This window comes from Pleurodeles waltl, chromosome 8 (genome assembly GCF_031143425.1).
Source record: "Pleurodeles waltl isolate 20211129_DDA chromosome 8, aPleWal1.hap1.20221129, whole genome shotgun sequence".
NCBI lineage: Eukaryota > Metazoa > Chordata > Amphibia > Caudata > Salamandridae > Pleurodeles > Pleurodeles waltl.
Window position 1 is genome coordinate 896,434,282 of NC_090447.1, and position 19,552 is coordinate 896,453,833.

Genomic DNA, 19,552 nt, shown 5'->3' on the forward strand with positions numbered 1-19,552 from the left:
TTGTTTCTCTTTTAAACTCTATTTTGGTTTATTACCATTGAATTTGTAAATGCTTATTTGTTAACAGTTCGTTTCTCCTTTAAACTTGGCCTTTGTTTATAACCTTGACATTTGTAGATACTTGCTCTTTTAAAGTTCGTTTTTTCTTTGACTTTAATATCTTAAACAAGAACCTTGTAAACATAAGGTTAATTCATACATTAACTCTGTAGCCTTGCCGACTTCCACGGGAACGGTCTACTATCAAACTCTTCGAATAAACCTTGGCAATATTTATCCGTTTTCTGTAATATAATCTTCAAATGTAATTTTACCTCACAGGAGTTTCTGTTCTGAAGCGCGCTCTCTCTCCACACAGCTGATTCCTGTCAGACCTCAGTCGAAGTGCAAGGCTCCCAGCTGGAGAGCTCGTAACCTAGCAACCAACCGATTGCAAGACTAGAACTGTAACTAACCTTCAGGACTCACAGCGGCCATCTTGGATCTTCTCTTCTTGATTCTTCCTTTGAAATAAGGGCAAGATTACTCTGCAAACCTTCTTCCAGTTTGGGCTTTGCTGTCTCCACTGAGGATATCTCTTTGCTTTTCTCATGCACTTCTTTGATTTGACTTGGCAAGTTTGTGTGGTCATGACACCTAGTCAGACAGCTCACTTTCATAAATGTTTACACTTTAGATTTAGTTGTACAAGATTAGACACTCTAATTCCTCCAGACTGGAACATGAAAATGTCCAAGAATTTTGTGAGTGCTGTTTTGAAGGCAGTGGCTTTGTAGCAAATTTAATAGAAAATATTACTACAAAATTCATAACTTTAACTCTTTTTTCTAGAATTTTGCAAGGAAAACTGCCCCTTTGTTATCGATGAAGCAAGGCAATTGTTGATCACTCACTTCAATTCTGGTCGGGTGTTACACCTCACTTGTATTATAGATCACTAGCTGTCACTGATTTAACATACTTGATTCTGCACAGATTACTTCAATAGAATGTGTTTGCTTCTTTTGTTTCCTTTTTTCTGATACGTAATGTGCTAATCTGTCATATGAAGTAGCAGCAAAACATTCAAGACTCTAACTCTTGCATACATACACCCTGAATTTTGCATGTCTATAATCAAACATCTAGACAGAAGGGTGAGACCACTGAGGACTTTAAACAGTGTCCATGCAGGATGCGAGTGACTTCAGTGGCAGAAGAGAGTGGCATCTGTGGTGGAACTGGGTGACGCACTTATTTATTTTGAACTTTTTCTCAAAGTACAGATAACCAATGACACCACCCTTCTGTCACCACTGATGGGCATGTATGACAAGACATGCATGGGGCATTCACCATGCTAATCTTGCTCTGCGTATTATTTCTACCAGTTTAAATGCAAATGTTCCATTGTGCAGCTAGCAGAGGAAGAGGATACACAGCCAGTTCTATTTATCCAATCTTAGTTGATGTATATGCTGCACAATAGCAGCATCTTGGGGAGGTCCAGGGAGAACCCACTCCACAACCAAGGAGGTAGTCATGAATGTATTTTTCCTAGGAGAGGATATCTTATGGCACCCCTCTTAAAATAAGATATATTTCCACACCGCAGTCAAGTGCCCTACTAGCTGGGAAGATAAGGGTGTGTTCAGATGGGCCACTTTCCCTTTTGTCCCACAGTCCATGCACAAACAGTTTACTCTCAATCATTTCTGTACACTTAGAAGTTACAGCTTAGTGCTGTCAAAATAGCACCTAAGAGTAAAACTTTGGGCCTCAATTACAAACCCTCTGAGCCACCTCTGCATCAGTTTTTCTTTGATGCAACGGTGGTGGTAGCAGTACGATATACTGCCACATATTTACAGATAGACGCATTCGGCCCAATGCCTCAGTTTATAAAGCCGTGCATCACATTTTACCTGCATCAGGTATAATGTATGCAGGGTAGTTGGTCCCTCAGAAAAAAGCCAGGTAGAACTGACACAGTGAAATTCACAACTTTTCACTGCATCATTCTACGACTTCACTTTGTCAAAAGGACAGGAATAAAATTGACGCAGGGCTTTTTTCCTATTTGACTCTTCTTGCATTATTGGAATTCCGTCAGTTTAACAATGCAACTACAACAATGCATCAGCTTAGCGCCACAGATGCGTCAGAAATTCTGATTGATCTGTGATGGAGCTCTGTATTGTAAATATGAGCATCCATGCCATCGTTAGGAGATGTGCTGCAAGTGCAAGAAATCTGATGCATTGATGACGATGCATCAGATTCTTGTAAATGAGGCCCTTTATGTTATAAGGTTCTAGAAATGGGGTTTTTGGTTGGAAGTCAGGTTACCCCCGTCCAAGCAAGGACCCTCACTCTCATCAGGGTAAGTCACACACAATTTAAATTGCCCTGTGCCCACCCTCTGGTACCTTGGCACTGAGCAGTCAGGCTTAACTTAGAAGGCAATGTGTAAAGTATTTTTGCAATAAATCATGCAACAACACAGTAAAACACCACAAAAATATACCACACAGTGTTTATAAAATTAAATAATATTTATCTGATAAAATGCAGGTCAAAAAGGATTAAGATGCAATAAGAATGTGTTGAAAATATCACTGTAAAAATGATATAAAGTGTCTTTAGTCTTTTAAAAGCAATCAATATCTCAGTTTTGCGTCAAAAAAAATTGCGCCGGCTAACGCCATTCTGAAGCACCATGCGGGCGCCGTATTTAATCAATGACGTTAGCCGGCGTTAGCCGCCGGCGCTGCCTGGTGTGCGTGGTAAAAAACGACGTACACCAGGCAGCGCCGGCGTAGGGGGATATGGAGCTTGGGCGCCAAAAAATGGGGCAAGTCAGGCTGAGGCAAATTTTTCACCTCAACCCGATATGCGCCATTTTTTACGACTCCAAACCCCCATAGAAATGACTCCTGTCTTAGCAAAGACAGGAGTCATGCCCCCTTGCCCAATGGCCATGCCCAGGGGACTTCTGTCCCCTGGGCATGGTCATTGGGCATAGTGGCATGTAGGGGGGCACAAATCAGGCCCCCCATGCCACAAAAAATAAAATAAAAATGACTTACCTGAACTTACCTTAATGTCCCTGGGATGGGTCCCTCCAGCCTTGGGTGTCCTCCTGGGGTGGGCAAGGGTGACAGGGGGTGTCCCTGGGGGCATGGGAGGGCACCTCTGGGCTCCTTCAGAGCCCACAGGTCCCTTAACGCCTGCCTTTTCCAGGCGCTAAAAAACGGCGCAAAAGCGGCCATACGTCATTTTTTTTGACCCGCCCACTCCCGGGCGTGATTTTTGCCCGGGAGTGTAAATACGGCGCACATGCCTCGGAGTCAATTTTTTAGACGGGAACGCCTACCTTGCATCTCATTAACGCAAAGTAGGTGTCCACGCTAAAAAATGACGCAAACTCCATGGACTTTGGCGCTAGACGCGTCTAACGCCAAAGTATAAATATGGAGTTAGTTTTGCGTCGGAATTGCGTAAAAAAAAACAACGCAATTCCGGCGCAAACAGAGTATAAATATGCCCCAAAGTTCCTGGTTTGCATTCAAAATCTCCGCAAAGAACCATGGAGGAGGATATGCGTGGAAAACAGGGAGGTGTGCGTCGATTTCTCAGGCTGCACAAAGCAATGTGTTGTTTCGTTTTCATGCAGGGATGATTTGCGTCAGTTTCCAGCACTCGGTCGTAGATCCTCTTCGGGTTGCGGGATTTTCGGGCGCCCGGGGACAATGCATGGATTTCCAACGCTGACAGGACGAAGTCATAGCAGCTGCGTCGATCCAGTGGATGTTGCGTGGAAATTTCTATGGCACGGCAGACTCTGCATTGATTCCTCTCTGGAAGTTGGGCTGTGTCATTCTGGATTGGCTGTTTGTCGATCCAGTGGGCTTTGCATCCAATTTCCGGTTGCTACGCTGGCGCTGCATCGATCTTCTTGTTGCAATGTCAGGGGCTGTGTTGTTCCAGTTTGGTGTGAGGTGAATTTTTCACCGCAATGCAGGCTGTGCCTTATTTCTGGCAGGCTGTGCGTCGATTTTCGCTGTACAAGTAGTCCTTCTTGCAGAGATGAAGTCTTTTTGGTCCTGAGACAAGCTCTATCCAAGCCCTTGGAGAACACTTCTCACCACAGCCAGAGAGCAGCAAGGCAGTAGGGCAACAGCAAGGTAGCAGTCCTTCACAGAAAGCAGTTAGGCGAGTCCTTTGGGCAGCCAGGCAGTTCTTCTTGGCAGGATGCAGGTTCTGGTTCAGGTTCTCTTCTCTGGGAAGTGTCTGAGTTGGTAGGGGCAGAGGCCCTGTTTAAACACCCAAATGTGCCTTTGAAGTGAGTGAGACTTCAAAGAGTGGCTTAGAAGTGCACAAGGCCCCCTTTCAGTTCAATCCTGTCTACCAGGGTCCCATTAGGGGGTGTGGCAGTCCTTTGTATCAGGGCATGCTACTGTTCTTTGACATGTAAGTGTCAGGCCCTCCACCCTCCAAGACCAGGAAGACACATTCAAAATGCAGATGTCTGCAAGTGAGGCTGAGTATCCTGTGTTTGCGGTGTGTCTGAGTGAATACAGAAGGAAGCTGTCAACTGAACCCAGCCAGACGTGGATTGTAAGGCACAGAAGGTTTTAAGTGCAGAGAAATGCTCACTTTCTAAAAGTGACATTCCTAAAATAGTAATATTAAATCCAACTTCACCAGTCAGCAGGATTTTGTATCACCATTCTGGCCATACCAAATATGCCCTTCCTACCTACTCTTTTCAGATCAGCAGCTACCACTCAAACAGTATATGAGGGTAGCTCCAATGTTAGCCTATGAAAGGAGCAGGCCTCACAGCAGTGTAAAAACAAATTTAGGAGTTTTATACTACCAGGACATGTAAACCACACAGGTTCATGTCCTGCCTTTTGCCTACACAACACCCTGCCCTATGGGTTACCTAGGGCATACCTTAGGGGCGCCTTATATGTAGAAAAGGGGGAGTTTTAGGCTTGGAAAGTACTTTTAAATGCCAAGTCAAATTGGCAGTGAAACTGCACACACAGGCCTTGCAATGGCAGGCCTGAGACAAGGTTAAGGAACTACTTAAGTGGGTGGCACAATCAGTGCTGCAGGCCCACTAGTTGCATTTAATCTACAGGCCCTAGGCACATATAATGCACTTCACTAGGAACTTATAAGCAAATTAAAAATCCAATTGGGTATGATCCAATGTTATCATGTTTAAAGGGAGAGAGCATATGCACTTTAGCACTGGCTAGCAGTGGTAAAATGTGCAGAGTCTTAAAACCAGCAGAAACAGTATCTAAAAAGTGGAAGGAGACAGGCAAATAGTTAGGGGTGACCACCCTAAGGCTGTCAGGTCTAACATAAGGCCTTTCAAATGCAGAACTTCCAAACAGAGCTTGGGTGTAGAATTTAAATCCGTAGGAAATCCTAGTGATGCTTGGAAAGAAATTGTGAGGTGACACTGAGTTCTTTCTTGGTTGCTCATTGTATTTTTCCTCATAGTCTGTGTTAAAATTGTCAGGCTTATGTTGGTCTTCCCCCTGATGTTTTGCCTACCTACCCTTATTTTAGCTTGTCTTGTTTCTGCTGGCCTTATGACTCTCCACACCTTAGCACTGGAAAATAGTGCTAAAGTGCATGTGCTCACTTCCTAAAACATGGTAACATTGGAGTATCCCCAAATGGCATAGTTAATTCACTTGTAAGTCCCTAATACAATGGTAGTGCATGTACCAAAGGCCTGTAATTTAAATGATTCTAGTGAACCTGCAGCCCTTTAATCATGTCTGAGGTGTATCATTGTAGCCTGTGTGTACATTTTTAAATTGCCATATCAACTTGTCAAAATAAAACAGTTGTGAGGCCCAAAGCATCCTTTTTAATGTGTATATCACTCCTAGCATAGGCCCTGGACAGCCTGGAGGGCAGGGGTATTTAAAAAGTTGGACATGTACTTTTAAGTTCCATGTTCTAGTAGTGAAAAGGTTTTAAATGCATTTTTCACTACTGTAAGGCCTACCTCTACTATAGGCTAACATTGAAGTATTACATTTAGTGATTGATAATTTCCCAATGGTGGCAGGTAACTAGTTCATGTTTGGTGTCTTTGGAACTGTAATGAAAATCCTATCTCATGGTAAAGTCAGATTTTACATTACAGTTTTGAAAATGCACGTTTACAAAGTTGCATTTTCCTGTCTTAGCTATTTAGTATCTATAGCCTGTCTTTGGGTCACATGACTTGGTGCAGCTGAGAGTTGGGTTTTATGTAATCCTCTTAGACAGCCACACACACTAGAGAGCTTCGGTGTGCTGGATGGGCCATCACTGGCAAGTTGTGAGTATGGACCTTCTTACAATTGAATAGGTTGTGTCCTGCCTCCACACTAAGGGTTGCATACCCCTTATAATTAGTTTGAAGGCTGGGCAGTGAAGGCAGGAAGCCTGTGTACTTCAAGGAGAATTTCTAGAAACTTCTCCAACCAAGCAGAGGAAGGACATTAGATATAAGAATTGGACCTCTGACACAGCCTCTTCAATACACTTCTGGACCTCTGGATACCTTGCCAATCAATACCTTACTGTGCTTCTAAAAGGACTATTACTCTGCTAGACGGCTGCACTGCTTTACTACTGCCTTTATGTACTGCTGCCTTGCTGTGCTGACCTGCTGCCTGCTGTCTTCTTGCCTGAGTATGAAGGACTGAACCTGCATCTGTTGAGCCCAACACTCCAAAGTGAGTACAAGGGCTTGTCGGGCGGCCTCCTGACTCTGCTAGCTGTGAGTAATACCCTGCCAAGTGGTGTCCCCTAGTCCTGGACTCTTTGAAGTGGGCCTGAAGGTGCTCCGCCATCACATCTGTGGATCCAGACCAACGGACGCATCTCCTCTGTGGCTCACTCCCAAGGGGAACCGACACATGGCCTCTGCTGAGAGGGTTCTTCTGATGCAAGGGCTCCTCATTGACCTTGCGGCCCACATCAGAGCTGCCTCCTGTGCAAAGGTTTCCCACCGCAGGACCTAGCATCACAAATCCCTTACTCACTGCAGCCTTGATGATGATGTAGACTCTCGCAACGCACCCTCACAACTCCTTGGAATTGACACATCACCTTGTCTGTGCGCCACATCCTCAACCGTGAACAAGCCCTCATTGATAGCATCCTTGACAACAATGCAGGATCTCACATCACAGCTCTGCAGCACCGCAGAACCAATGCAGTGCCTAGGCGCGGGACCGTGCATTGCATTTCAGTCCAGACCTAAGGTATTCTTGTTTAGTAGGTTTAACTGGGTCCCTGTAGCCGGTCCACACTCCATCATCGTCAGCCTGAACCTGTGACTTTGTCCAGGTCCGGCGCAAGCAGATCACCACAGATGGCACTTGGTGCCTTTTGGTCCTACTTTTTACCAAAATCTTTAAACCTACCTATATCCGGTTCTACTGATTGGATTTTTGTCATTTGGTCTTGTTTTCTTTTTGAAAATTACTATTTTTTTAAATTTTTGTGGTGTGTTATCACTATAACACTGTTTGAAGTGTTGCACAAATACTTTAAACATTGCCTCTTAGTTAAGCTTGACTGTTATGTCCCAAACTACCAGGAGTTTGAGAACAGGTTAATTTAGGGTTTACGTCTGACTACATCCTGACAAGGATTGTGGTTTCTGCTTCAGTATGGGTTCATCCCCCCCAACCAGCTACCCAATTTCCTACAGTCTGTAACTGAATTTCTGTTCGACATTTTGTTTCAAATCAAACTTGGTGCTTCTCCACTGAGCACTTCCACATGGACTTTAAGGTTAAAGAAGTTGAAATTTTTCGAATATTGTTGTCCGTGTACACAAACATTTTGCCCTTTTCTACTGAAAAGGTTAATCATGGGGTAACATTGAAGCAGGGGAGTTTGCCCACACTGTCAGTAAATTTATGGTGAATGGCATGATGTAACAGGTCTCATTAGCTGAGAAATTTAATAACTGGGTCAGGTTAGCAATATGAGAGGTGGGTCAAAGAGCCATACAAAACCATCTAACCCATGGTTTACAGAGGAGTTCAAAGGCAGTGGAGGGAGCAGGATTGGAAATGGAAATTGGTCCCTGAGCTTGTAGACAAAACCAAACTTAGGGATTTCATTCTCAGATATAAAAGAGCTATTAAAGAAGCAAAAGGAGAATTCTCCTTTCAGAGGATTAGGTCGGCCATCAATGTTCAGAAAACTCTTTAATGCAGTCCGATCCTTATGTCTCCTGCCATGATTTAGGAAGTTGAGATCTCACATATTATTTGCTATAAAATCACTGAGTATTTTAAAGAACAAATCATGAAAATTTGTGCAGACTTTCCAGTTTTGTTTGATGGGTCTGCTGATTCTGGAACACAATTAGATGATGGAGAGGGCAATGCTGCCATAGAACAATTTACCCCCAGTGGCCTAGCCAGAGTCTCCCTACTGCCAGCACATAAGATCAAGAACCTACTAGAAGAGATCACCACAGGTTCCCCAGATTACCTGTGCCCACCAAATGTCAAGCAGTTGAATCCAGACCTTATGGCTGGGGCTTGGAGAAGATCTTTTCTGAGGTCCTGGAGACGGGGATGTATCCGCAGGGCTAGAAGGAGTCAGTTGTCATTTTTCTGAAAAAGAAACCTCCGGCGCTGGTTTGCATCAACATTTTTACCGCCATGCGGGCGCCTTATTTAAGGAATGGCGTTAGCCGGCGCTGCGGACTGGCCAGAGTAAAAAAAAATTACTCAAACCAGGCAGCGCCGGCGTAGGGGAAAATGGGGGTTGTGCGTCAAAAAATGGTGCAAGTCAGGTTTGAGGCAAAAATCATGCCTCAAAACGGACTTGCACCATTTCTTGATGCACAACCCCCCATTGAAATGACTCCTGTCTTAACAAAGACAGGAGTCATGCTTCCTTGCCCAATGGCCATGGCCAGGGGACTTCTGTCCCCTGGGCATGGTCATTTGGCACAGTGGCATGCAGGGGGGCCCAAATTAGGCCCCCCCATGCCACTTAAAAAAAAAAATACTTACCTCAACTTACCTGTACTTACCTGGGATGGGTCCCCTCATCCATGGGTGTCCTCCGGGGCTGGGCGAGGGTGGCAGGTGTCCCTGGGGGCAGGGAAGGGCACCTCTGGACTCCTTCCATGGTCAGAGACCATTGAAGTGAGCCCACAGGTGCCTTAACGCCTGCCCTCACCCAGGTGTTAAAAAACAGCGCACATCAGGCTGTGCGCCTTTTTTTAAGGCCCGCCCCCTCCTGTGCGTCAAAATGAAGCAGGAGTCTAAATAAGGCGCACAGGCCTTAAAGTCATGTTTTGGGCGGGAACGCCTACCTTGCATGTCATTAACGCCGGGTGGTTTCCCGCATCCAAAAAATGACGCACACAGGGGAATTTTGACATCCGCGGGCTCGGGTGTCAAAGTTTAAATATGGTGCACAGTTTGCGCTAAATGTGCGTCAAAATTTGTGATGCACATTCGGCGCAAACAGATTCTAAAGATGGCCCTAGGTTCTTCTGAGGCCAGTTTATTTTTTGGCTTGGGTGCTTGATGTGCCACTGTTGGTCCTGTCTCTCCGGCTTGCCAGCACTTTGATGCCTTCTGGTTTACTACACTTTAGTAATTTCAGAAATTAATTAAATGAATCATGATTTTTGCACCGTGAACACTCAGAAACATAAGTAAGAGAACTATGAAATCTAAAAGTTATGTTTTTGATTTTACAATTCTTTTGCCATTTTATGATTGCAAGAGTTTACAGTTTCCTTTCAAATGCAAAACTAATAAAAGGCTGCACTGAATATTTTCTCTGTTTTTCTGTATTTCTAATACTTCAGAGAAGTTGCGCAAGGCAGCACATTCAGCAAACATTAATGCCCAAATTCTGCAAGCGAACATGTGGTTTAACCATAATACGGGAATTTATTATATTGCACAGGTATTAGAAAATGACTACAGTGGTGTCCGAGCAATGAATTAATGCACGAGTCATGAGCAATGAAAGAGTTAACTTGATAACTCATCTTCGGTCGTCATGGTGACAGACAAAACTAATTTCTTTTCTCTGCCTTAGGAACGTAAGCTACTTGGAACACAACTTCGAAGACGAGGTTGATATCAGCTCTTTAATGAAACCCTGAGCCTTAAAGCAAAGTAATCTTTAAATAATAAAAGAGCTAATGCTGCACAAAGATAAACAGTCTCCGGTTATATACCAAATATATTAGGAATGTTGTACAACTAATGTATCTGATAATCAAGGGTTGTTGTAAACAGTATAGTTACAGAAACAATAATGACGCATTTGCGTACGTCTAAGGTTACGGTTACAAATCACCTGGTTTTGGAATATTCGCCAATGATATAACATACAAACAACCTATATAGATGTATGCAGTTTCTGTTTAAGTACGGGAATACGTGAAAATTGTTCTTTTACGTAACCGCAGCCCCTAACGTAAAAGCAAGGAGATAAATTAATTTCCTTCTGATTTACCTGCTGCATTCAGGGGAATATGATTTTATATATTGTCAAACAGATCTAATCCTCAGTGCAGTACTATAACCTCTAGGCTAATGTAATGGAATTTTTGCAAGAAATGACTGCTATTTTATGCCAGTAAAACTAGAATACAAACGTAATACCAAAGATTTAAGAAGCAAAATATCGCTTAAACAAATTATTAAAACAACGTGTTTTGTAATGAGAGGTGTAAAATGTTGACAAAAAACAAAATATAGCCATCCCATTTTGGAAACGTCTTCTGCTTAAACAAAACCTCGCGTACATATTAAAGCACTTTTCCAGTGGTGTACTATGGTTAATCTCGCCACTATTTCCAATTTGTTGGCAACTACAAAAGGTACTGTGAGCATGCGCACTTATTTCGTGTAATAGAGCTTTGTTTTTATATGCTAAGTTTCATAGTGCATTTTTTATACTGCAGATCACCGTGTTTGTATTTTGTAGCAGCTGTGATTGGGGAAAGCATAATGCTATTTAATTGGATTTTAACTGGATTTGAGCCTTCAGCACACATTAGATTGAACATACACTACTGTGATTTCTCTTATTTTCCTCAACTCGTGTGCCATACATCAGTGTGTTTCTAACAAACCCACAATCTTTGATGCAATAACAATAGAATGTGTTGACATAACCCTTATTTCTGCATTTCGGTTTCTACCCAAGGTTCAGTATTTTAAGGGTCAGGCCTTCAACAACTAACTAATCAATTACTACAGCCTCTGTACTCACTTTATTGCATGGAAGTAGTTAAATATTTTGTGGTGCACGTTCGTAATCCTCTTACATGTGCTATCTGTTTAGTAATCTAAATGTAAATTAGCTTGTTAGCTCCATTATTTCAAACGTTTCCAGCCCCCGCCCGCCCCCGGTGATGCTCACTGGCTGTAATCCGTCTTTGAGTATTGTACTCACCGTCTTTGAGTATTGTACATGCAAGCGGTGGTTGGTGATAGTGATGGACATGGGTGGCAATAGTGGGAAAGTGGAGGTGGACTCCTTCAAAATGTTTTGGCCACCTGCACTTATTTTTCTTTTTTTTACAAATAAAGCACTGCTTAGAAGACAATATTATGTATACATCAAGTATTCTAGCTGTGGTTATTGGTAGTTCCCAAAATACCTAGGGGCATATTTCTGTAACAGACTCCTTTATTCTCAACATACTGTCATGCTCTGCATGAATTTCATTTTAACTTTCATCACCACACCTTAACACCTCCCATCAGATTATGTAACTCCTGTCTAGAGCCCACCTAGGATTGTGATTGTCATAGCATGCATGATATCAAAGACACTATACCTGTCAATGCATTGTAATTTTGTGATTCGGTGCCATAAACATGGTGGAGCCATATGGCAAACATTTAAAGGTTTTTTTTTTTTATTAAATGAAAATCCTAAAGCGCTTTAGACACCATTTGGACCCATGTCACCCTGAGGTTCGACTATCTAGAAGGCAGATACCAATACAAATCCTCATCAATCAAATTAATTTGGGTTAATCAATGTTTGTGTTTGGCAAGTATTATGTTATTGCAGACAAAAAATGGATTTAATATGGAAGTTGTGCTAAGTCAACCATTATGTCCTATTGAGGAAATGTATTTATGAATATGTTGAAATTCCATGTGTCTCTAATGCTGTAGAACAGGCCAAAGTCGTAGACATCGAAAGATTAGGTAGACATTTGGAAATATTCAAAGTTCTTTTACATGGTTGCTCACATCATAAGAACTGAATAGTTCTGTGAGCAAGGTCATGTGTCACATACATCAAAATATCCTTGGAAGGTGTACCTAAATAGTTTGGCACTTGAACAGAACTCAAAATTGATTGATTAGTCTGCACTTCTCAGAGACATATTGGCATTTCAAAGTGAATATTGCATTCCTGGTGTCACATGAGAACTGGCTCCCTTGGGGAGGAAAGAGCGAATCTGTAAGTTACGTACATGAAATACAGAAACAAGCAGTCAAATGTTCTTTTATTTCCCTACAGTTGTTTCCTCAAGACATTTTACATTCATTCATACTGTGGCAATCTATTCTATCAGTGCATGCTTCTCTAACCCTGGTATCTCACCAGTAGTACAATGTTTATATGTGAAATATGGAAGGGGAAAACACAAGGGCGATCCAATGGTTGGCTGCATCAAATGTCCTTGTTGTACCTACAGAATACCTTGAAATACATATTCATTACCAATACCACTATGGAGTGGACTATAACTTTGTTCACAGCATAACACCGGTGACAATTGAGAAGAACTATCACAGCTCTGGATTTTATTAAATGTAATGTTCAGATCAAAATGTTCTTACCCTCTTACTAGCACTCAACAAACCCTGTTGATTCTGGTAAAGTCCAATGTTGGAGGCCCTATTTTTCTAACAGCTTAACTGATGAAATTGTGGCAGAAAAGTGTCATTTTGGGAGCCATTGCATCCGGTGAAATATGCCATGAACCTGTGATCCTGAGGGAAATTTGAGCCTGTATCATCTGAGTAATGGTGGCTGTGCATGGGATGCCTGCATCGTCATGTGATGAATTATGTCATTGGCAAGCTGACATCTTTGAGTTGGCAACATACAATACAGCAACAGGATAATTTTCCCTTGATTCACACATTCATATTTTTTCTCTGTTCTTTTAGGATTTATACTTTTAATCAGCTTTAATCTCCAAGGATTTCTCAAGAGATTTTTCCACTTTATTAACAGTCTAGTGTCTTGGCATGTCTTTGTATTGGGACAGAAGGTCCATGGGCTTTCTACATTCTTGGATTTACAGGACAATTTTGAGGCAAATGAACACAGTGTCTACTTTATTTTGCCACCAGTCAATGGTGTCTGCTTTTATTTTTGTTAGTGTAATTTTTTTGTAATTTAAATCTTTATTGTTTAGTTAATAAAAACCATAACAATCATCTCATAATACAACGCGTTTAAAAGATAAAACTTCTCTAAAATTCCGTAAATTCCTTGGCCATGAGACCATGCGAGGATCTAAAATCAGTTTCTTAATTCTAGGATGCAAAAAAAGTGCGTGATTAGGTATGCATCCTGGATGGTAGGTTTAAGTCTTTGGTGTGTGCAGTCAAGAATTTGATGAATTTGCATATTGATTGTGCGTCATTGGGATCAAACATTGACATCACCGCTGACCGGCAGGTACCAGACCCATTTCTCATAAAAAGCGGTTTTAATAGTTGTCTGCGGGCTTCTTTTAAGGCTGGACAAATACAAATCAGGTGAACCATATCCTCTTTTGGGCCTTTGCATAGCCTGCAGGAAGTCTCTCCTCTCCTCTATTCTTCCACGATGGTTGATCCGCTCTAGCAGGAGTTGCTCCCAAACACAGAGTCAGGAAGTGATGCTTGATGTGAAATGCGAAGGTTTCGGACAGGTATTGTGATGGGGTCATGGTGGTATAAGTGTGCATTACCAGCCAGGCGTGTGAGCGTTGCGCAAGTTTAGCTTTATCATCTAGAAAAGATTGGGTACTTATTTCCTTTTTTATTGCTCGACACAAAAGGGAATACGACATGTTGGAATCCCATAGGTACTTTGTTTTCGTCTCTTGCAAAGAGTTGTTTAGGTATCTGTTATATACTGAATTAGGATTGCCATTTACTGAACTCCATAGTGCTGCTACTAGCGGGCTAGCAGTGTTTTTACTTATTTTGTACCAGATCTTTATTGTGTGGGCCTTCCTGTCGAGCTGCTGTTGCGTTAGACCAAATTCCAGCCTTATCTGTGCCGGGGAAGCAGAGCGAGGAAGATTGAAGACTTGCTTATAGATTTTTATTTGCTGCCTTTCGAGAAGGCTTGCATCTTTCCCGTATTGGGCTGCACTTCCGTATGTGATTGCTGGAAGGAATTTAGCCGACATGACCGACATAAGTGGTTTATATGATGGGCCCTTTAATCTTTTAGCAAGAGTGCAGAAAGCGAACGCCAAGGCTTTGGACTTCTGTAGAATATACTGGTTTTGCGGCACAAAATTGATCTTATTGTCTACTGTAAGTCCAAGATATTTGTAGTTGCCGATCGTATCGAGAGTGAAACCGTTCAATTTTATTTTGTTTGCAGGATTCAAAGAGCAGCCTATTGAGATTGTTTTTGTCTTTGAAGTATTAACCTCTAGTTTGTTTGTCTTTGCAAATTCGCTCAATGCAGTAACCAGGCGTTGCAACCCTATTTTTGTGTGGCTTAACAGAACAATGTCATCCGCATACGATAGATGTGTTATAGCCAGACTTCTTGGAGAATGTAAGTTGGTTGCATCTAGTTTTACAGAGAGATCTGCCATGAAGAGGTTAAAGAGGTGCAGGGCCAACACGCAGCCTTACTTTAATCCTATATTTGTTGGTATTCTCCTGGAAACTTTTGAGCCGTCTGTTACCTTGATTCGTACCCAAGTTTTGTCATACAGCGATTCTATACACCTCAAAATGCGTTCTTGCAAACCCCAACTCCGTAGTTTGTTCCAGAGAATTGCTCTGTCCACACAATCAAAAGCACTTTTGAAATCCACAAAACATATGTGTAAATTTTTCTTTAAGCACTTTGCTCGATTGGCTATATCTACTAGCGCAAGAATGTTAGTCAATGTGCCGTAGCCCTTCCGGAAACCAGTTTGATTCATAGGGACCAAGTTATTTGAATTAGACCAGGAGAGCAGGTCTGCTAGGATTAACGAGGCAAAGTATTTGGTCTCACTGTCAATTAGAGCTATCAGCCTATAGCTAGCTGGGTTTGCCCTGCTGCCTCCTTTGTATATAGGATTAATGATGGATCCTTTCCAACTATCAGGAATGGTACTGTTACGTTCGACTTCAGCATATAATATTGACAGAGTGGCTGACCAGTAATCGAGATCTGCCTTAAATATGGCTTGGGGGAGACCATGAGGGCCGGGAGCACCGTCCCTGCGGCTCCTTCTGATCACCTGGGCTACTTTATTGGCACTGAATCTCATATCACTCTGAGGAAGGTCTGTAGGTTTTAGCGAAGCCTTCAGTTGCTGATTTTCTACAGGAGGAGTTGGCTTAAAAAAGATGTCTAACAGGTAATCCACCCATTTATTTTCTGAAATTGAAGTACAGTTTATTACTCTTGCTTTTCGGTCTAGTTCATTCACTGACATCCAGAATTCTCTAGTATTAGTCTTTCTTGAGTTGAAAAGTAATTTGATCCAGAAATCATCCTCCTTTTGGGTGCGTATTTGCCATAGCTGTTTCTTATAATTTTTCCGAATGGTTTTTATTTGGGCACATAAAAATTCTGTAGGAGGTTTATCTTTTGTGGATCTGAGTTTACGTCTCAGATCCTTTCTTAATTCTAAGATATTTGGTGGCATAGTTAGTGGCCTCCGGTTGCGATTTGGTGCTTGACGCCTGGCCGAGCCAAGTGATGGTACTAACTGTAGAAAGCTGTCCCACACTTCCCCAGCTGAGAGATCTTGGCATGCTGTTGATTGAAGAAGGGTTTTTATATTTTTGCACAGCTGTGGTAAGGAGGACTCCGTCCAGAACAAGCGGTTTAGATTGACAGAGGTAACTGTACCTAATTCATTTATGGCTGGAAGAAAACACGGAGCGTTCCAAGCCAATTCTGTGTGCTGAAGCGAATGGTCACTGTGAAGAGTAGGTATGATTTTGAATTTTTTAACATGTGCCAGTAGGGGAAGAGAGACGGCAGTATAGTCAATTGTAGTTGCAGAGTTTGCACTATGATGAGTAAAGCTGGGTGGGACATCACCTTTCACCCTGCCGTTTAGCACCCTCATACTCAGATGTTCTAAGGCCTCGACCAGTTGTTTGCCCCTTGTATCCAGTTTCATATGTGTTGATGGTAACTGTGGTAGCACTGACCAAATTGCGTTTTCTGCTGCCAATTGCTGGTTCTGGAGTATATATCAGGTTGCTGTTGAAGTCGCCTGTTACTAAGATGTCCAATGCTGGATTAGCGCACCGTATCTCTTCTACCTTTTGTAGTAACTTCTCGAAGAGAAGTACTTTGCGATGTTTCCGCGGATGGGCGTAGACATTAAAGATAATTAGTGGAGCGTGACGATTGCAACTAAAATAGATTTTTATTGCCTGTGAGTCCGTTGATGAGAAGGCCAGCTGTTCTGTTGTGACCTGAAGTGCCGTAGAGATGTATGTGGCTAGACCACCGCTTGCCCTGCCTGATTTGTTTGATTTTTCAGCTCCAATGTGGTGTAGAGAATAGCCTCCTAGTTCTATCGGGTCTACCAGCCATGTTTCTTGCAGCACTATTATCGAGTAGTTGCAACTGGGCATTGCTGTAAATCCTTCTGTAATAATTGCTTTTGCTCCCGCAATGTTCCAGGTCATAATAGTAACGGTCGGCCTTTGATCTGTATCTGGTGCATTACGTATGGTGGGTCAATTATTTCTCCTTGAATTTAGGGTGCGTGCCATCCATCTCCATTCGTCTTGTAGACCATTCCCTGCAACTAGGGGGTCAATAGAGGTGTTTGAATCTTTTTACCCCCTTTTGGATTGAAGCTGTTCCGCTTCCCCGACGTCCGGGCCCCATCCACGCTTGCGGGCCTGTGATTCAGTTTTTTTAATTGGTTCACTTTCCAGATTTAGCAATAGGGGAAAAGGATAACGTGGGTTAGTTGGTTGTGATAGCCGTATACCCCAGTTTTCGAACTGTTGCTTAACTGCCATAATTGAAGCAGCAATTTTGCTTGTTCTCCACATAGTCAGAGTTTGTTCCCGGTCATTCTGAGTGGTGTTGGAGAGGAATTTCAGTGATATTAAATCTGGGGACATGATTTTCTTAGTTGAAGGAAGCTCTGCCAAAAGACTCAGAATGTTGCCCCTGTTCAGGCTATCTTGTTGGCCGCGTGAGTCATAATCTGGGGTTAGAATGACCTGCCTCGATTCCCTATCATTTTCAATAACATGGCTGGATTGGGAATGATCTTTAATACTGTGTGTCATAGGCCTGTTCCGTTGACCATCTTCCGAATTGTTTGTAGTTGGGGCCCTTTTGAGCGTGCCTGATTGTTTGCTTAAAAAGGCTTTATTTTCAAGAACTGTTGCGGCTATTTGAGTATTTTGAATCGTTACTTTAGTCTTTGTTCGTCCATCATGATGAGTAGTTGCGACCTCCCTAGGAGGATGTTTGAGATTTAGGGTCGGTGACAGGTGTGTTTCTCTGGTGAGAGGATTGAATCTGGACTGCGAGTCGTCTGCTAAAGGAGCAAATTTATTGTTCTTTGTGCCTGTGGGGATAACTATGACCTGCCCCACATTGACCTGGGTTGACGATCTTTGCCTGGAAGATGTTTTGAGACTCGACAAGATGCCCTGGGTCTTATCCGGAAGGGTTATTGTAGAAAGTGAGGAAGTGGTTTGTGCGACAGCTGCATAGGAGGGTGGTTCTGGTGGAATCTTCACTGGTAATTGGGCATCTAAAGGGATCTCAGATTTAACCTTGTAGGTACTATTTCCTGCCCTTAGGTCTCCCTGACAAGGAGCTGCCAACCTCGTGGCCAATGCGTGTACGTTCGATTGGTCTTGGGATGTTGGGTGTAGCATGTTATATTTGAGCGACATTGGCGAGTCAGTCGGTAGATGCTCACCAGTGAATTGTTGTTCTGGACTGGTGACTACCCCCTCCCTTATGGCTTTAAAGCTATTTGAGATTTGCATGCTGCTTGCGGTTCCTGAAGCTCGATTGTGCGGTTGCCGAAGCGTTGAAAATATGGGATATAGATTGTCATTAACAGCTTTGGCACGTGTTTGTTTCCTTGCCTTTCTTGCTCGCTTTTTTTGTCTCTTTGTTAGGGGTTTCAGTGCCGGCCCCAGCTGTTCAATTATACTCTCCAAATTGATAGATGCTGTTTGTTCTGACTGTGAAGATCTATCTGTGACCACTGGGTTAATGCACTGAATGTTTGCATAATTTTTTGCTGGGCTGCTTGCCCCAAAGTCTGATGTCTTTTGAGATATATCTTGGTTCCTGGAGATGGCCTCATTGGTTTTCCCTGCTTTAACTTCCTGCAGAATCTCTACTAAGACTTGTGGTAACGTACATAGTTTATCTAATATTGGGCCACAATTACAAGTAAAATGCTGTTGGTTGCAATTTTTTTCAGTTGGACGAATGGCTAGCGAGACCAGTTTGTGATTGATGCCAGCTATGCATGTGGCCATTACCTTCATTAGATCCATTTGCAAGTCTAATTTATCTGATTGCATGTTAAGAACCGCTGTTGAAGTATGTAGAGCATTCAGCAATGAGGTATGTAGTCGCGTTAGATCTCCCATTTCACAAGTAGGGTGGCCTGCGTGAGTGGGATTTTTGAATAAAATTTCCCTGTTAATGGATTCTGAGGGGATATTATTGGAAGGTGAAGCAGTCGAGTTGTTTTTTACCATTAATTCCTCAAGTGATTGCGTTTTGGACATCTCGTTAGAAATTTCAGTAATCGAGATAAAAGTTATTTCTTGTTGGTGGGTAGTATTACTGTTTTTAATGCTCCCTACCACCAGAGGATAGCTCGACTGCTGGTCCTTAGGATTCACTAGATCAAAAGTTTTTATGTCCAGCGCTTCTCCCAGGTCTTTGTTATTTGTTATAGAGAGCGACTGTAACCAGGAATCTTCCAATCCTGTAATTACTTCGGAACCAATGTCCAGTCTCTCATTGTTCCCCTGGGTGTTGAAATTTGACTGCGGGATTGGGGTCGATTGTTGATGGGTTTTCACATACCCAGTGTCATTATGTACCTCTGTCGCATTACCCGTAGTGATTGGTAGCTCGGAGTTACTTGGGTTGCCCGTTAAAACCTGTAGATGAGCACCTGGAGAAGTTTCCTGCTCCTGGGCATGTACCTGAGCCATAGTCACGATTCTATCTGCTTGCGATTTTTTGTGCGCTATTGGGCTACTTAAGTAGCTAAAGTTGATTTGTTGCCCTTGGAACAGGGGATCACTAAGCTCTACAGGAGCTTGGTCCTTTG